The 17,510-nt window shown below is 36.4% G+C and overlaps 1 protein-coding gene across 8 annotated transcripts in view; it reads left to right on the top strand.

Annotated features, from left to right (window-relative positions):
* LOC124233768 (unconventional myosin-IXa) overlaps window positions 1-17,510 on the top strand; it is a 289,503-nt gene that overhangs the window by 2,631 nt on the left and 269,362 nt on the right. Inside the window, exon 1 of one of the 8 annotated variants that reach the window (XM_046650975.1) lies at window positions 15,075-15,150. The exons of the other annotated variants lie outside the window; for them this stretch is intronic. The gene's annotated coding sequence lies outside the window, so the exon portion shown is untranslated. Of the gene's footprint in view, window positions 1-15,074; window positions 15,151-17,510 lie in introns of those variants that run through there. 8 annotated transcript variants of the gene reach the window in all.

The following is a 17,510-nucleotide window of genomic DNA, read 5'->3' as shown; positions in this document are numbered from 1 at the left end:
CTTTGAACCTCTGAGCTTCCGTGGAGTGACTAGTTTTGATGGTGATTATATTTATCAAATAAGTTATTGAAGGATTTGGTGTAGGGGACTGAAATGATCAGATTTGCATTTTTAAAAGGTCGCTCTGGCTGCAGTGTGGAGTGTTGTATTGAAGGGTAGACTAATGCTAAAGGCAGGAATATTGGGAGGGTAGTCCAGGCAAATGATGGCAGTGGGTATGGATTTGAGTATTGGGAATAGATAAGTCTTGGTGATTTCATTCAATTTGGGATTAGGGAGAGGGTTCATAGAGGATAATATCTAGGTTTCTAGCTTCTGCCTTTCACTGAGGTGGTGAGCCATAGGAGGGAGGAGTGGGATTTTTATTTTTTGTCAAGAAAGAGGAATTCAATTTCTGACATTTGGGTGATTATACTTCTGTCCGATGTAGATGGCCAGTAGGCAGCTGGATTTGTGTCTTAAGCTTATTATCAAGTTCTGGGTTGGTAGTAATAGATTCTGGAGCAAAGGGTATAGATGAGAGGAGAACAGATTGTAGGACAGAAACCCAACATTTACAGTATAGGAAGAGTTGAATGTTAAGCTGTAAATTATGTGATTAACTTAAAAAAAAATCTTGTTATTATAGTTTAAGCATCAGTAGCGAGGTTCACTGTCTAACATGACTTTTTAACAGTTTTTTCCCTTAGTTAACATTAGTGGTATATAATTCATGAGGGAAATGGAGTAAACTTAGGTTTTTTTTAAAAGAGTAAAACCTCAGTAAACATTAGTAGTATAAATCACATCTTTCCTAATCATTTGGATTACACTATTGTTGAAGCTTGTTCAATCTTCAGTGTTTGCAGAGAAGTGCAGAGGGTTGACAATGTGGTTTGCCAAGAATAAGTTTTTTGATTTACCTGATTTTTAATTATGTTAATTTAGTTTAAAATAAATATTAGCTGAAGAATTTTCAGTCATGTTTTAAAACTATGACGTTAATGTATTTCTTCCTAAGTCTGGAGCTACTGTGTAGAGCTTTTGCTGTACTCTAGACCCCTATAAATCACTGCTAATGGACATCTCCACTTGGATTCACGTTTCACAAGCACTTCAAACATGTACAGAATAAAACTATTCTCTACCTCTCTTCCCTCAAAAAAGGTGGGGGAGAGGGAGACAAACTGAAACAAAATTTTTCTTTTGATTTCCTGTCTTGATGAATGGCACTGCTGTCTCCTCATGAAGGCTTCATGGACCTGGGAATCATCTTCCTTTTCACTCTGTACCTTACTACCAAGATCACTAAGTCTACTTATTCTCCCTCATGATATTTCAGATCATTCCTTATTGCTATTTTTATTGTCTCTATTTTAACCCCAAATGTCGTGCTTCTGTAATGCTTTCTAAGTAGTCTTCTAGCCTGCTCTCTTCTGTCTCTTGTTTTGCCATACCCTTCAGTTCATTCTCTGAACTGCCGCCAGAGTAAGTGTTCTAAAATGCTCTTTTAGTTAGCCTCTTTCAGTTGCGAGCAAGAGACTCAAGTTACCTTAGGTAGTGGAGTGCTTATTGAAAGGTAACAGGCACAAGGGAACCCAGAAAAAGTTAAACACCTTGGTCTCAAGAAGAACAGGAGCTTAATAAATAAAACTAGAACTAGAAGTAGGAAAAGACAGATTTCACTCTAGTGCTTTACTGTTAACTTGTTTTAACTACTCTATTTCTCTGTGGCTTATTTTTTCTCTCTACTCCAATTTTTCCCCCTCTATTTCATAGCTTCCATTTATTCCTAATTTCTGTCTCTTTATAACTATTGTGTCACTCCCATGCCAAAATCTTGCCTCCTGGCTGCTATCTTATAAACTTGAGCTCCTGTTGCTAACTTCTTCCATCTCACTAGGATTTTCTGGATTGAGTTCCTGAGAAGCAATCTCTTTGGCTCAGCTCTTTTTCTCATGGGCTGCTAGCAAGCCTGGGTACTTGGGTCATGTGACCACTCCTGGCCATTTAGTGTTGGCCATGTGTTTATTTGTGCATGTGGGTGTGGGGCAGGATCATAATGTGAAAAGCATGGGCCAGTGTGCAGGCTGGTTTCTCACAAAATGGGCTTGCAGGTATGGCAGGCACCATAAATGACATTTACCGCACAAATTCAAATCTAATCATGATTTTTCCTGTTGAAAGATCTTTAGTGCTTTCTTCTTGCTTTCAGGATAAACTTTAAACTGTAGCATGGAATGTATATGAGATTCTTCATGATCTGACTCTTCTCTAGGCTTTCCTCCTTGCTCTCTTCCATAAATTATTTGATACAGTCTTATTCAAATTAGGCTTCCTTTCAGATAAAGTGCTTTTCCTCTTGTCTTTGCACTCTCTGTTCCCTTTCCAATCTTCCCCTTCCGCCTTGCTTCATTTGGCTGAGTCCTTTCCTTCAGCGCTCAGTTCAGATGTATCTTCAGGAAACTTTCGTTTACATCTTCCAGGATAAGTTAGGTGCAACTCTTATGTGCTCCTGTGGTACATAGTGCTTACTTCTGTCATAGCTCTCTAATGAAATTCCTGATTACTTGTTTATTTTCTTCACTGGGCTTTAACATCTTTGATAGCAATGTAATATAGTAAGGCAGGTTTTTAGATTGAGAATTTTTAAAATATAAGCTTTTTATAAATTATAAAGTACACAAAAAAGTACAGAGATCATAAATGTACAGCTCAGTGAATTTTTACCAAGTGACCACACCAGTGTAACCAACATCCACATCAAGATACGGAATATTACTACAACTCCACAAGCTCCCTCATGCCCTCTTCTAGTCACTAATCCAGTTCAGGAGGATTTAATTTTAAATAGGAAAACTCTTTAACATATAGATTTCTCTGCATATTTTGTGTGTGTCTTTAGACATACAAGAGACATAGGCATTGGAATTTTGAACCTATAGAAAGAAACTGCATAATTTATATTATAGAAATGTAATTTTGGCATCCTTTTATGTCATAGACAAATTCAAGATCGTGTAATACTAATATTCTAATATTCAGTTGTGGGATGTTTGTATTTAGGTAGATTTTCTTGTTTATAAGTTTAATATAATTTTAGAGTGGCAGAAAAAGATAAGATAGATCAAAGAATATTTGCTGAAAATAGCCTGTTAGTTTTGAGTGGTGAACATGTTGAGATGGGTATAGTATACATGTACAGCACTTTCCAAATGCTGTTTGGCCTCTGGGTTTTAATGTGAATTATGTTGCTAGCATATTTGGCAGTGGGGTCATCCAGCGGGCAACTGGAGTATAATTTTACATGTACAGAGAGGAAAGTACTAGCTGTCCTGTGTCATAGACAGCTGGCTTGCTAAGAATTGGTTGTTTTTAACAACTAACAATAATTTTAGAGTATACTTTTTCTTTTTTCTCAGTTTTAATTTTTCTTAAACTTTAAGATTATGTAGCTCTTTGAATATGATGATATTCTTTTAAACTTAATTTCCTTAGGTGGACTTTTCTTTGTATAAATATTAAATCCATTAAGGCCAGTTAAGTGGAGAGAATATGGACTTTCAAACCTGGATTTCTAACAGACCTTAATTCAGTTTCCAGCCTCATCACTTATGAGCTGTTATTTATGAGCTAGTTACTTAACATTTCTGAGCTTAAAGATGTTCATCTCTTAAACGGGAATATTTACCTCATAAGATTATCATTAAACACTTTATGTAAAGCACCAAGCGTATAGTTGATAATCAACAAGTCTTCCTTTTCCCACTTGAGTATATCTGTTTCTTTCTTTCTTTTTTTTTTTTTGTGAGGAAGATTGGCCCAGAGCTAACATCTATTGTCAGTCTTCTTTTTTCCTGTTTTTTCTTTTTTTTCCCCTCCCCAAAGCCCCAGTACATAGTTGTATATCCTAGTCGTAAGTCCTTCCTAGTTCTTCTGTGTGGGATGCTGCCACAGCATGGCTTGATGAGCAGTGTTTAGGTCTGTGCTCAGGATCCACATTGGCAAACTCTGGGCCACTGAAGCAGAACACATGAACTTAACCACTTGGCCAAGGGGCTGGCCCCTCTATTTTTTGTTGTGTTTAAATACAAGATCAAGAATTTAAAGAATTTCATTTTGTGGCATTTAGAATAAATGGCTAATAAAAGTTTGTTGGAAATAGAAGTAAATCTTAGGAGGATAGTCGGCTAGCTGTCTTTCAAATGTGATCATATTTTTCAATTCAAAAAATTTCAAAGAAGTGCTTCTCTTGATGTCTTAGTATGTCAGATTAATGGATGTAAGAATGTGTTTTGATTCAGTGGTAGGTATCATAACAAAATGTTCTGTTTGCCAATGGCAAACATTCCTCAAATCATTGACAGATTATAGTACTATTGCTGTTTATAGTGTGTAAGTATTTGTTTGAAATCTGTTTACTTATATTGATCAGATGATAGTGGGCTGAGTAATCTCTTTTTTTATGTAAGGGAGAAGGTTCTTCAGGTGACTGTGTAGATGTGTATTCATAAATGATTTTGAGATCATGTTTTTTCTTTACTTTTCAACTACCTTCTTTTAGTTTTCTTCCTATTTCCCCCCTACTTTTTTATAATAAAAAACTTTGAAAATATTGAAAGCTTGAAAGAATAGAACAAAGAACATTGGTATATCTGACACCTGGATTCAGAAGTTACCAATATGCCATCCATATTTGCTTTATTGTTCTCTATGTGTATGTGTGTATATACTTTTACTGAACCTTTTGAAAGTTGCGAATATTGACATTTACTTCAAAATATTTTAGCATGTATCTCCTGAGGAAATAGATATGCTCTACGTCACCACAGTGCCATTGCCAACCCCTAAGAAAAATAACAGAAATTTCCTAATAACATTTAATATTCAGTCTATATTTAAATTTTACCAATTGTCCCAGAAAATGATTTTTTCAAATCAGAATTCAGTCAAGATTTTTGCATTGCATTTGATTATCTTTTTCGTCTCTTTTCATCTAGAAAGCTTCTTTCCTTCACTCTCCTTTCTTATGGTATCGAAATTTCTTTGACAAGACCAGATCATTATCTTGTAGAATGGCCTGTTTTCTAGAGTTACCTGATTGTTTCTTTGTGCTTTTGTTTAACTTAAATTTCCTCTGTTCCCTGTGTATCCTGTAAACTGTAAGTTCTATTTTAAAAGCTTGATTAGATACATGTTAAAAAGTTTTGGCAAGAATACTTCATAGGTGATGTTGTATTTCATATGCCTACTATGGGAGCTACATAATGTCACTATTAGCGATCTAAGTTTTGTGAGATTTAAGGTGGGGTTTGCTATCTCTCTTCATTGTAAGAGTTATTTTTTTCCTCCTATGATCATCAAGTACAATAATCTGTGGGGGTGATACTTTGGTACCATAAAAATATTGCATTCTTCAAAATTCTTTACCTAATAATTTTAGCATCCTTTCTTGAGCCTTAGGCAAATAAGTTATTTAATTGGAGGTTGAAAAATGGTACTTTTGGGGCTGGCCCGTTGGTGTAGTGGTTGTTTGTGCACTCTGCTTTGGCGGCCTGGGGTTTGCAGGTTCAGATCCTGGGTGCAGACCTAGCACTGCTCGTCAAGCCACACTGTGGTGGCATCCCACATAAAATTGAGGAAGATTGGCACAGATGTTAGCTCAGCAACAGTCTTGCTCAGCAAAAAGATTTTCTAATTCTGTAATTGTTTTACGTGTATTAGCTGTCGTTCTTCAAGCTAGCAAGAGCGTTATGACCTTCATCAACTGGGAGTGAACTACAGTTCCTCCTAAAAGGGCAGAGTAAATACACACTTAATTCTTTCCCCTCTAGTTTTCAGAGTGCGGAGTTGGTCTAATAGTCATCTATGGTGGTGACAAATGAGTTTTTTAATGGTCTCTTGGATTTTTATTTGTTGTATACAATTAGTTACAGACATTTCCTTTTGGATGTTTAAATTGTCTCAAATAAGGACATTGGGAGTTCCTTCAAGTAGACGCCTGAGTTCTTTTTGCATGAACCCATTATTCGTCTTTGAGTGATTCTTTACTTTTGGGTACAAGGTATCTTGGCTGACCAGGGACTTTTCTTGCTTGGGCTGGAATCAGCAATTTCTCCAAGGAGCTCTGTCTCTTTAGAGTGGAGGCTCATATTTATAAACCAATATCTGGATGCTAAGTATGCTTCTTGTTATGGGGCTGTCATTGTTTTTAGGCCTTGTCAGGAGGGAAGAAAAACCAGGAGGTCATATTGATAATTCTAGTTCAAATTTGACATTGTAGGTTTCTTTCTTCATCTGTTTTTAAAAAATTACTTTTAATCTCTTTTACATTGAAGATCTTAGTTTTTGTTAATATTGATGTAATTGTTTTTTTTCTAAGTATGCCTAAAGTAGTTTCAAAATAAATAAAACTACTCAGTGAAGTTTAAGATTTCTTTGCATTTCATTTTGTCCTCAGAACGTATCCCATTAAGGGTATACTTATTGTTAGTACTGTATTCAAAAGTCACTTGAAATCATTATTTTCTCAGTGTGATTGCTACTAATTTGATATGTAGTTAGATCCATTTGTTTTTCATTTTAGGGTTTGCTTCCTCTGTTTTTTGATTTAATATTACCCTTGGAGTGTGTAAAACACATAGTTCAAAAGGAGAAACCACATGAAAAGGAATATGTATCTCCATCCCTTCTACTCTGTTTCCTCCTTGCTCCCCTATAGATAACAATTTTTGTAGATTTCTGATCAATCATTACAGTATTTTTTTCTTCTAAAAATAAGATATCTGTGTATGTGTGTATTCTCCCTTCATACATCAAAGGTAAGATACTATATGTATTGTTTTGTACCTCTTTTTTTTTCTCACTTAATATATTCTGGAGAGCATCCCATATTGGTATATACAGATCTTTCTCATTCTTTTTTACGGAGGCATAATATTCTGTTGCGTTGATATACCATAATTTTATTAACAAGTCTGGATCTGATGGGTATTTGTGTTTAATCTTTTGAACTATGGATAAGTAATACATATTGAATAAATTATTTAAGAAGTAAAGTTTGTTCCCTAGGTAATTGAGAAGGAGTTGATTTGTTCCACAGAGTCTTATAATCCAAGAGGGCTTTGTTGTTGTGTGTTTTGTTGTTGTTGTTAAGAGAATTTCAAGAGATGTAGATATATTTTGGGACATAGGTACACTTTCTTTCCCCTAGTAGGTGATCGACATGAATGTTAATCTGCTTTAATTGTTTTATGGTACCTGAGTCAGAGGGACAACAGATGATTTACCTGCTTTGTCACCCTATGCTTCTTGGCTCCTTGAAGCTGTGCAATTAAAACCTGATGTCCTGGGTATTTTCATGTAAGGATAACTCAAGTTCTGTGTTTGCTGTTTTTTCCCCACAGTTTCCCCTTTCCTTAACTTTAGCCTTTCTTCTTCCTCTTTTCTGCTTTAAATTTCTCAGATTATAGGATTCCAAGCATTTAATGAACAGCTACTTAACAGTCTAGTAAGGCAGGTAAGATGTATATTATGAGTTTAAAGATTAAGAGATCAGGGATGCTAAAGGGAGAGGAAAGGGTACCTGTTAGGATACAAGGAATTCAAGCTCTAGGGCTTTTGAAATAGAAATTAGAAGTTAGAGAACCTATCCATTCTGATCTAAATTGTCTTTTAGTGCAGTGATTGAAAGGGATTTGTTTCATTTATTGAACAAAATATTTGAACATCTACCATGAGTAACTTGTTGTGGTGGGCACTTTAGAGGATACAAAAAATTGTATAGTTATAGTAGCTTTTTTTTTTTTAATGCACACTAGGTACTGGACTTACATAGGTTGCTTTATTTATTAAATTACCATAGCAAACATATTCCTTTTTATTGATATATACAAGAGAATGATAAAACGTGCAATTTAAAGAAAATTATGAAGTGAATATTTGTGTTTTCATCGCCCAGGTCAACAAATCAGAATTGCCTCCCCCTTACCTCACCCTCCTCTTACCCTTGTCAACATATTCCCCTCTGTGGAGGTTGCTGTTATCCTGACCTTTGTGATAATCATTTTCTTACTTTATAGTTTTAAACACCATGTTGTATATCCTTAAATAATATAGTTTAGTTTTCTTGTATAGTTTAATATTTTAATGTAGTTTAGTTACCTATAATATAGTTTAGTTTTTGTACATGTGATTATTTTATGTGATTTTAAAAGCTTAGTTCAGCATTTGGGAAATTAATTCCAAGTTGTTATAGTTAGCCATAATTCATTAGATTTTGTTTTGCTAAAGTATTCCATTGTATGATTATACTACAATATATTCTTACTAGTGTTTTTTTAATTGAGTTAATGATAGGTTACAATCTTGTGAAATTTCAGTTGTACATTATGTCTGTCAGTCGTGTTGTAGGTGCACCCCTTCACCCTTTGTGCCCACCCCCAACCCCACCTTTCCCCTGGTAGCCACTAATCTGTTCTCTCTGTCCACATGTTTAAATTCCTCATATGAGTGGAGTCATACAGAGATTGTACTTCTCTATCTGGCTTATTTCACTTAACATAATTCGCTCAAGGTCCATCCACGTTGTTGCAAATGGGATGGTTTTGTTCTTTTTTATGGCTGAGTAGTATTCCATTGTGTATATATACCACATCTTCTTTATCCAGTCATCTGTTGATGGGCACTTAGGTTGCTTTCACGTCTTGGCTATTGTAAATAATGCTGCAGTGAACATAGAGGTGCATGAGACTTTTGGAATTGCTGATTTCAGGTTCTTTGGATAGATACCCAGTAGTGGGATAGCTGGATCGTATGGTATTTCTATTTTTAATTTTTTGAGGAATCTCCATACTGTTTTCCATAGTGACTGCACCAGTTTGCATTCCCACCAGCAGTGTATGAGGGTTCCTTTTTCTCCACAACCTCTCCAACATTTGTTACTATTAGTTTTAGATATTTTTGTCATTCTAATGGGTGGAATGTGATAGTGTAGTTTTTATTTGCAGTTCCCTGATGCACAGTGATGATGAACATCTTTTCGTGTGCCTATTGGCCATCTGTATATCTTCTTTGGAGGAATGTCTGTTCATTTCTCCAGCCCATTTTTTGATCGGGTTGTTTGATTTTTTGTTGTTGAGTTGTGTGAGTTCTTTATATATTATGGTATAATGGTATATATGGTATATTATGGTATATAACCCTTTGTTGGATGTATGACTTGCAATATTTTTTCCCAGTTAGTGGGTTGTTTGTTTGTTTCAATCCTATGTTCCTCTGCCTTGAAGAAGCTCTTTAGTCTGATGAAGTCCCATTTGTTTATTCTTTCTGTTGTTTTCCTTTTCTGAGAAGACGTGATGTCCGAAAAGATCCTTTTAATACTGATGTCAAAGAGTGTACTGCGTACGTTTTCTTCTAGAAGCCTTATGGTTTCAGGTCTCACCTTTAGGTCTTTGATCCATTTTGAGTTTATTTTGGTGAATGGTGAAAAAGAATGATCAATTTTCATTCTTTTACATGTGGCTTTCTAGTTTTCCCAGCACCATTTGTTGAAAAGACTTTCTCTTCTCCATTGTATGCCCTCAGCTCCTTTGTTGAAGGTAAGCTGTCCTTAGATGTGTGGTTTTATTTCTGGGTGTTCAATTCTGTTCCATTGGTCTGTGCACCTGTTTTTGTACCAGTACCATGCTGTTTTGATTACTGTAGCTTTGTGGTATGTTTTGAAGTCAGGGATTGTGATGCCTCCAGCTGTGTTCTTCTTTCTCAGGATTGCTTCAGCAATTTGGGGTCTTTTGTTACCCCATATGAATTTTAGGATTCTTTGTTCTATTTCTGTAAAGAATGTCCTTGGGATTCTGATTGGGATGGCGTTGACTCTGTAGAGTGCTTTAGGTAGAATGGACATTTTAACTCTGTTTATTCTTCCAATCCATGTACGTGGAATGTCTTTCCATCTCTTTATGTCGTCATCCATTTCTTTCAGAGAAGCCTTGTAATTTTCGTTGTATAAGTCTTTCACTTCCTTAGTTAAATTCACCCCGAGTTATTTTGTTCCTTTTGTTGCGATTGTGAATGGTGTTGTGTTCTTGAGTTCTTTTCTGTTAGTTCCTTATTAGAGTATAGAAATGCTACTGATTTGTGTAAATTGATTTTATACCCTGCAACTTTGCTGTAGTTGTTGATTACTTCTAACAGTTTTCCAATGGATTCTTTGGGGTTTTCTATATATAAGATTATGTCGTCTGCAAACAGTGAGAGTTTCACTTCTTCACTCACTATTTGGATTCCTTTTATAACTTTTCTTGCCTAATTGCTCTGGCCAAAACCTCTAGTACTATGTTAAATACGAGTGGTGATAGAGGGCATCCTTGTCTCATTCCTGTTTTCAGGGGGATTGCGCTCAGTTTTTGCCCATTGAGTATGATGTTGGCTGTGGGTTTGTCATATATGGCCTTTACTGCGTTGAGGTAGTTCCCTTCTATCCCCATTTTGTTCAGAGTTTTTATCATAAATGGCTGTTGGATCTTGTGAAATGCTTTCTCTGCATCTATTGAGATGATCATGTGGTTTTTATTCCTCACTTTGTTGATGTGGTGTATCACGTTGATTGATTTGCAGATGTTGAACCATCCCTGTGTCCCTGGTATGACTCCCACTTGATCATGATGTGTGGTCCTTTTGATGAATTCCTGAATTTGGGTTGCCAAAATTTTGTTGAGGATTTTTGCATCTATGTTGATCAGCGATATTGGCCTGTGGTTCTCTTTTTTCGTGCTGTCCTTGTCAGGCTTTGGTGTCAGCGTGATGTTGGTCTTGTAGAATATGTTAGGAAGTGTTCCATTCTCCCTAATTTTTTGGAATAGCTTGAAAAGGATAGGTATTAAATCCTCTCTGAAAGTTTGGTAGAACTCCCCAGGAAAGCCATCTGGTCCTGGGGTTTTATTCTTCGGATGCTTTTGATTGCTGTTTCAATCTCTTTCCTTGTGATTGGTCTGTTCAAATTGCTTCTTCTTGACTAAGCTTTGGGAGATTGTAGGAGTCCAAGAATTTATCCATTTACTCTAGGTTATCCATTTTTTTGGCATATAGTTTTTTGTAGTATTCTCTTATAATCCGTTGTATTTCTGCAGAATCTGTTGTTATTTCTCCTCTTTCATTTCTGATTTTGTTTATTTGAAGTTTCTCTCTTTTTTTCTTTGTAAGTCTGGCTAGGACTTTGTCACTTTTATTTATCTTCTCAAAGAACCAGCCCTTTGTTTCATTGATCCTTTCTACTGCCTTTTTTATTTCAATGGCATTTATTTCTGCCCTGATTTTTGTTATTTCTCTCCTTCTGCTGGCTTTGGGCTTTGTTTGTTCTTTCTCTAATTCAGTTAGGTGTAGTTTAAGATTGCTTATTTGGGATTTTTCTTGTTTGTTACTATGTGCCTGTATTGTGATGAATTTTCCTCTTAATACAGCTTTTGCTGTATTTCATATGAGTTGGTATGGCATGTTATCATTTTCATTTGTCTCCGGGTATTTTTTGATTTCTTCTTTAATTTCTTCAAAGATCCATTGCTTATTCAATAGCATATTGTTTAGTCTCCGCATCGTTCGCCTTCCTCAGCTTTTTTCTTGTAATTAATTTCTAGCTTTATAGCATTATGATCGGAGAAGATGCTTGTTATTATTTCAATTTTTTTTAAATTTATAGAGGCTTGCCTTGTTTCCCAACATATGGTCTAACCTTGAGAATGTTCCATGCGTGCTTGAGAGGAATGGGTATTCTGCTGTTTTTGGATGGAGTGTTCTATATATATATGTTAAGTCCAACTGTTTTAGCCTTTCATTAAGCTCGACTGTTTCTCTGTTGATTTTCTGTCTGGATGGTCTGTCCATTGATGTGAGTGGGGTGTGGAGGTCCCCTACTATTAATTGTGCTATTTTTGAATTTTTATTTTAGGTTTGTTAATAGTTGCTGTATGAACTTTGGTGCTCCTGTGTTGGGTGCATAGATATTTATAAGCATTATTTCTTCTTGATGAAGTGTCCCTTTGATCATTATATATTGGCCCTCTATGTCTCTCTTTAGCTGCCTTATCTTGAAGTCTGTTTTGTCTGATATAAGTATTGTGACACCTGCTTTCTTTTGTTTGTTATTAGCTTGGAGTATTGTCCTCCACCTCTTCACTCTTAGCCTGTGTTTGTCCTTGGAGCTGAGATGTGTTTCCTGGAGGCAACAAATTGTTCGATCTTCTTCTTTAATCCGTCTCACCACTCTGTGTCAGTTTATTGGAGAGTTCAATCTATTTACATTGAGGGTGAGTATTGATGCATGAGGGCTTAATGCTGTCATTCTGTTGCTCGTTTTCTGGTTTTCCTGTGTTTCCTTTGTTTCTCGTCCTGTGTGTTTTAGCCTACTCATTGACTTCTGCAATTTCTTATGCTTGATTTCTTAGATTTTTCCTTATTTATGTTTAGTGTCTCTGTTCTGCTTTTTAGTTTAGTGGCTACGCTGAGGTTTGTATTCAGAATCTCGTGTATAACGTAGTCCATTTTCTGGTGGTCTCTTACTTCCTAAGCCTAGACTGTTTCAGTCCCTTTCCTCCTCCTGTCCTTAATTATTATTTTCATCTCTTATTTCAACTTGTGAGTTTGTGGTTAGAGTGATAAGATTGTCTTTGCTTTGGTGATTTCCTTCCTTTTATCCTAATGCTATAGTTGAATATTTGCTATCCTATTCCGATTCTATCTGTCTCCCTACTCTGTGTTTTGTGACCCCTTTCTCCCTTTTTTTCTTATTTCAGGTATGAGAGCCTTCTTGAGGATTTCTTGTAGTGGATGTCTTGTGACTGCAAAATTCCTTAGCTTTTGTTTGTTTGGAAAAGATTTAATTTCTCCCTTATATCTGAAGGATATTTTTGCTGGATAGAGTATTCTTGGCTGAAGATTTTTATCCTTTAAAATTTTGAATATGTCACTCCAATCTCTCCTAGCTTGTAAGGTTTCTGTAGAGAAATCCGCTGAAAGTCTGATAGGGGTTCATTTGTAGGTTATTTTCTTCTGTGTTGCTGCCCTGGGTATTCTTTCTTTGTCATTCATTTTTGCCATTTTTACTACTGTGTGCCTTGCAGTAGATCTTTGTACATTGACAAATCTAGGACATCTGAAAGCTTCCTCCACACACATTCCTCTGTCAATCCCTAGATTTGGGAAGTTCTCTTCTATTATTTCATTGAGCTCACTTTCTGCTCCGTTTTCGTTTTCCATGCTCTCAGGAATTCCGATTATTCTTAAGTTGCATTTTCTCATTGAGTCAGCTATTTCTTGGAGATTTTCTTCAGTTTTTTTAATTCTTAGTTCTCTTTCTTCCTCTGTCTGGAGCCATTCAGCCTGTCTATCTTCGATTATGCTAATTTGTTCCTCTCTGGTGTCTACACGGGTATTCAGGGAATCTGTATTCTGTTTTATCTGATCCATTGTATTTTTCATCTCTAGTATTTCTGTTTGATTGTTCTTTATGGTTTCAATCTCTTTTGTGAAGTAACTCCAGAAGTCGTTGAGTTGTTTCTCCATGTTTCCCTTTACCTCATTGAGTATTTTGATGATAGCTATTTTTGAACTCATCTTCACTTAGTTTACCTATTTCCAAGTCCTCAGGACATACTTCTGCATTTTTACTGTTTTTCTTTTGGACTGGAGCTTTTATAAATTGCTGGATGGTAGAGGAGCGGTTTTTGTGCATGATGGTATTATTCAGTTGCAGTTACAGCCTGTCGCCACTAGATGGGCGTTGAGAGCCGTGCGTTCTGATCCCTTGGCCTTTAGCTGCGATGGCGGCGCGCAGCCGGGTTGGGGGAGAAGGGGCACTTTCTCTTGCATGCTGACCTGGATTCGTGTCAGCTCTCGCTCTCTAGTCTCCTGGGGCCCTGGCTTGCTGGGGTCCCCACATGCCAAAGCTTTCCCCCCTTAGAGGGTTTCCACTGCATGGGCGTAGGAGTCCTGGACCATCCCTGGATGCGTGGCCCCTCCCCTGCTCCTTCCCTCACCTGTGGCAGCAGTCCCAGTCTCTGGGGGAGGGAGTGAAGTTCTCTCGTACCCTGTGCCACCTCCTCCGAGGGCGGCTCCACCCTCTCCCCCTTCCGTCGTTTGACTGCTGTGGGTCTCTGACGATTTCTGTTCTTGGGATTTTTTTTTTTGGTTGGAAAGCAGATGCTCTTTTTGGTTGTAATTTGGAGGAGGGAGAGTCCCGGGTGAGCTCATGCCACCATGTTGCTGACGTCACTTCTACAGTCTCTATTCTTTCTAGTTTTGATGGGCATTTGAGTTGATTTCAGTTTCTTGCTGTTATACAGACAATTCGGTGGTGAGTCGTCTTTTACCTGTTTCATGTTTGCAAGTGCACAAATGTTTCTGTAGAATTTCTAAGAATGGAATTGCTAGGTTGTGAGGTATGCACATATGGCAAAGTATTTTTCAAAATTATTTCAGTTTATGCTTCCACTAACACAATTTATGAGAATCCCTGTTGCTCTACATTTTCAACACTTGGTATTGTCAGACTTTAATTTTTGCTAATCTGAAGGATGTGATGGTATCTCATGATTTTAGTTTGCATTTCCATGACTACTAATGAACACTTTCCCTAGTGTTTTATGTCTTCTTATGTGAGTTTTCTTCTTATGTGATGTGCCTGTTCCAGTTGTTTGCCCAATTTTTTTCTATTAGATCGTCTGTGCTTTTCTTACTGATTTTTAGAAATTCTGTATGTGTTTTGGTTATTGGTTCTTCAGTTATACCTGTTACAAGTTTCTTCTGTTTTTGGCTTGTTATTTCACTCTCTGTGGTGCCTGTTGATCAACAGAATTGCTCAGTTTTTTTTTTTTTGCACTCTTTTTTTTTTGAGGAAGATTAGCCCTGAGCTAACATCTGCTGAGGAAGACTGGCCCTGAGCTAACATCCGTGCCCATCTTTCTCTACTGTATATGTGGGACGTCTGCCACAGCATGGCGTGCCAAGCAGTGCCATGTCCGCACCCAGGATCCGAACCGGCAAACCCTGGGTTGCCGGAGCAGAACATGTGCACTTAACCGCTGCACCACTGGGCTGGCCCTCTCAGTTTTGATATAGTTGAATTTGTCAACTTTGGCTAGTGCTTTTTGAATCCTTTTAAAGAAACTCTTTCCTGAGGTAAGATGTTCTCCTATATTATCTTCTAAGAGTTTTTAAGTTGTAACCTTTCGCAAATTTGGTCTTCACCTTGAGTAGATTTTGTGGATAGTATGAAGTCCAGTTTCATCTACCCCCACCCTAAATGGATACTTGATTGTCCCAGCATCGATTTTGCAAAGTTCATCTTTCCTCCACTGATCTGCAATGCCACATCTGACATATATCAAGTGTCCATTTTTGTGTAGTTCTGTTTCTGGTCTTGTTTTTCTGTTCTACTGATCTATTTGTCTATTTCTATACTAGTGACATACTCTCTTAACTACTTATAACTTTATAAGATTTTTTTTTTTTTGGAAGATTAGCCCTGAGCTAACATCTGCCACCAATCCTCCTCTTTTTTCCTGAGGAAGACCGGCCCTAAGCTAACACCTGTGCCCATTTTCCTCTACATTATATGTGGGATGCCTTCCACAGCATGGCCTGACAGGCGGTGCCTAGGTCCGCACCCGGGATCCAAACCAGCAAACCCTGGCCACTGAAGTAGAACATGTGAACCTAACCGCTGCACCACCGGGCCAGCCCCATAACTTTATAAGTTTTGATACCTGGTAAAGCATGTCTTCCCACTTTGCTGTTGGTCTTCTAGAGAGTCTTGGCTGTTTTTGGCCCACTTTCATATATATTTTAAAATCACTGTGTCAAATTCCACACACACACAAAACCCAACAAATAATCCAACATAAAGACAACATTTGGGGTTTTTATTGAGATTGAATTGACTCTATAGGTTAATTTAGGGAAAACCTACATTTTTCCAATATTGAGTCTTAACAATCTATGAACATGGATATCTGTCTGTTTCTGTAATGATTCATAATAGTCTCATTCTTTTCAGTAGAGGTTTTGTACATTATTTGTTAGATTTATTCCTGAGCGTTTCATATTTTCTGATCCAATTTTAAGTAGTGATATCTTTAAAAGATTATTTTCTAATTGTTTCCTGCTGGTATATAGAAATATAAAACATATCAAATTGTGTCTGTTAAATTATAGAATTAATAAGAGATTATCTGTAGATTCTTCTGGCTTTTCTTTATAGTTTTTTCAAAGACACAACTTCTGGCTTTGTTGTCCCTTTCTATTGTATATTTTCTTTTTATTTCTCATTTCTCTTATTTTCTTTTACTTGTCCTAGGTTTATTTTGCTACTCTTTTTCTGTCTTGTTGAATAGACTGTTTCCTAATTTTTGTTTTTTTCTGTTGCACTTGTTTAGGGTTATAAATTTTCCTGTAAAGTATTGCTTTAGCTGCTTCTCTCAAGTTTTGAAATGTAGTATTTTTGTTATCATTTAGTTCAAAATATTTTTTATTTACTTGTCACATGGATTATTTAGGACTATATATTTATTTATTCTATTGAGGTCACATTGGTTTATAACATTGTATAAATTTCAAGTGTACAGCATTATATTTCTACTTTGATATAGACTGCATTGTGTTCACCACCAAAACAGGACTATATTTTTAAATTTACAGTTAGATATTTCCTAGTATGTTAGTTATCTGTTGTGCCGTAACAAGTTAAGCCCAAAACTTAGTGGCTTATTATTGTTTTTGTTGGTCAGAAATTCAGGAGCGGTTCAGCTTGGCAGTTCTGCCTCAATTGCTTTCCATGTAGATTTTTTGATGGAACTTTTTAATATTGTTATGGTATGATTGCTCGAATTCCTGAGGGAGATAGTGCCAGGTAGAAGCCATGTTGTTGTTTCTGACCTAGCCTTGGAAGTCACTCAGCCTCACTTCAATGCATTCTGTTGGTCCAGACAGATAGAAAGATCCATCCATGTTCAAGGGGGAAAGAACACAGGGAAAAATGTCAGCGTCACATTGTAAAAGGGTATGTGGGATGGGATATATATTGGTGTGAAAGATACTATTTGTTATTCCTAGTCATCTTTTTGTTACTAATTTCTCTTTGTTTTCAAAGAACACCATGTTACTATTTCAGTGCTTTACTTTTTCTGGATATCCAACTTACGTATATTAGAATTTCTCTCTTTCCTACATGTTTCTTAACCTTGTTTTTTAATTTTTTTCTTTCACTGTAATTTCTTCCGATATGTCTTTTAGTTCACCAATTTTTCTTCAATTATTCCATTTTATTTTTAATTTCAGTTGTTGTGCTTTACAATTTTAAAGTTCTTTTTAGTTCTTTTTCAAATCTTCCAAGTCATTTTTTATGGGTTTTGTCTCCTTCAGATATTTTTCAGGCTTGTTTATTGCTTTTGACATTAGTAAGCAGTTATATTTTGTGTATGATCATGTCCAGTATCTGAAAATTTTTGCAGATCTGTTTCTATCTTTTGTTTACTTACTCT

The sequence above is a fragment of the Equus quagga genome, chromosome 2 (genome assembly GCF_021613505.1).
Source record: "Equus quagga isolate Etosha38 chromosome 2, UCLA_HA_Equagga_1.0, whole genome shotgun sequence".
NCBI lineage: Eukaryota > Metazoa > Chordata > Mammalia > Perissodactyla > Equidae > Equus > Equus quagga.
The sequence above is the reverse complement of the archived record's forward strand: the minus strand, read 5'-3'. Positions and strand labels throughout refer to the sequence as shown.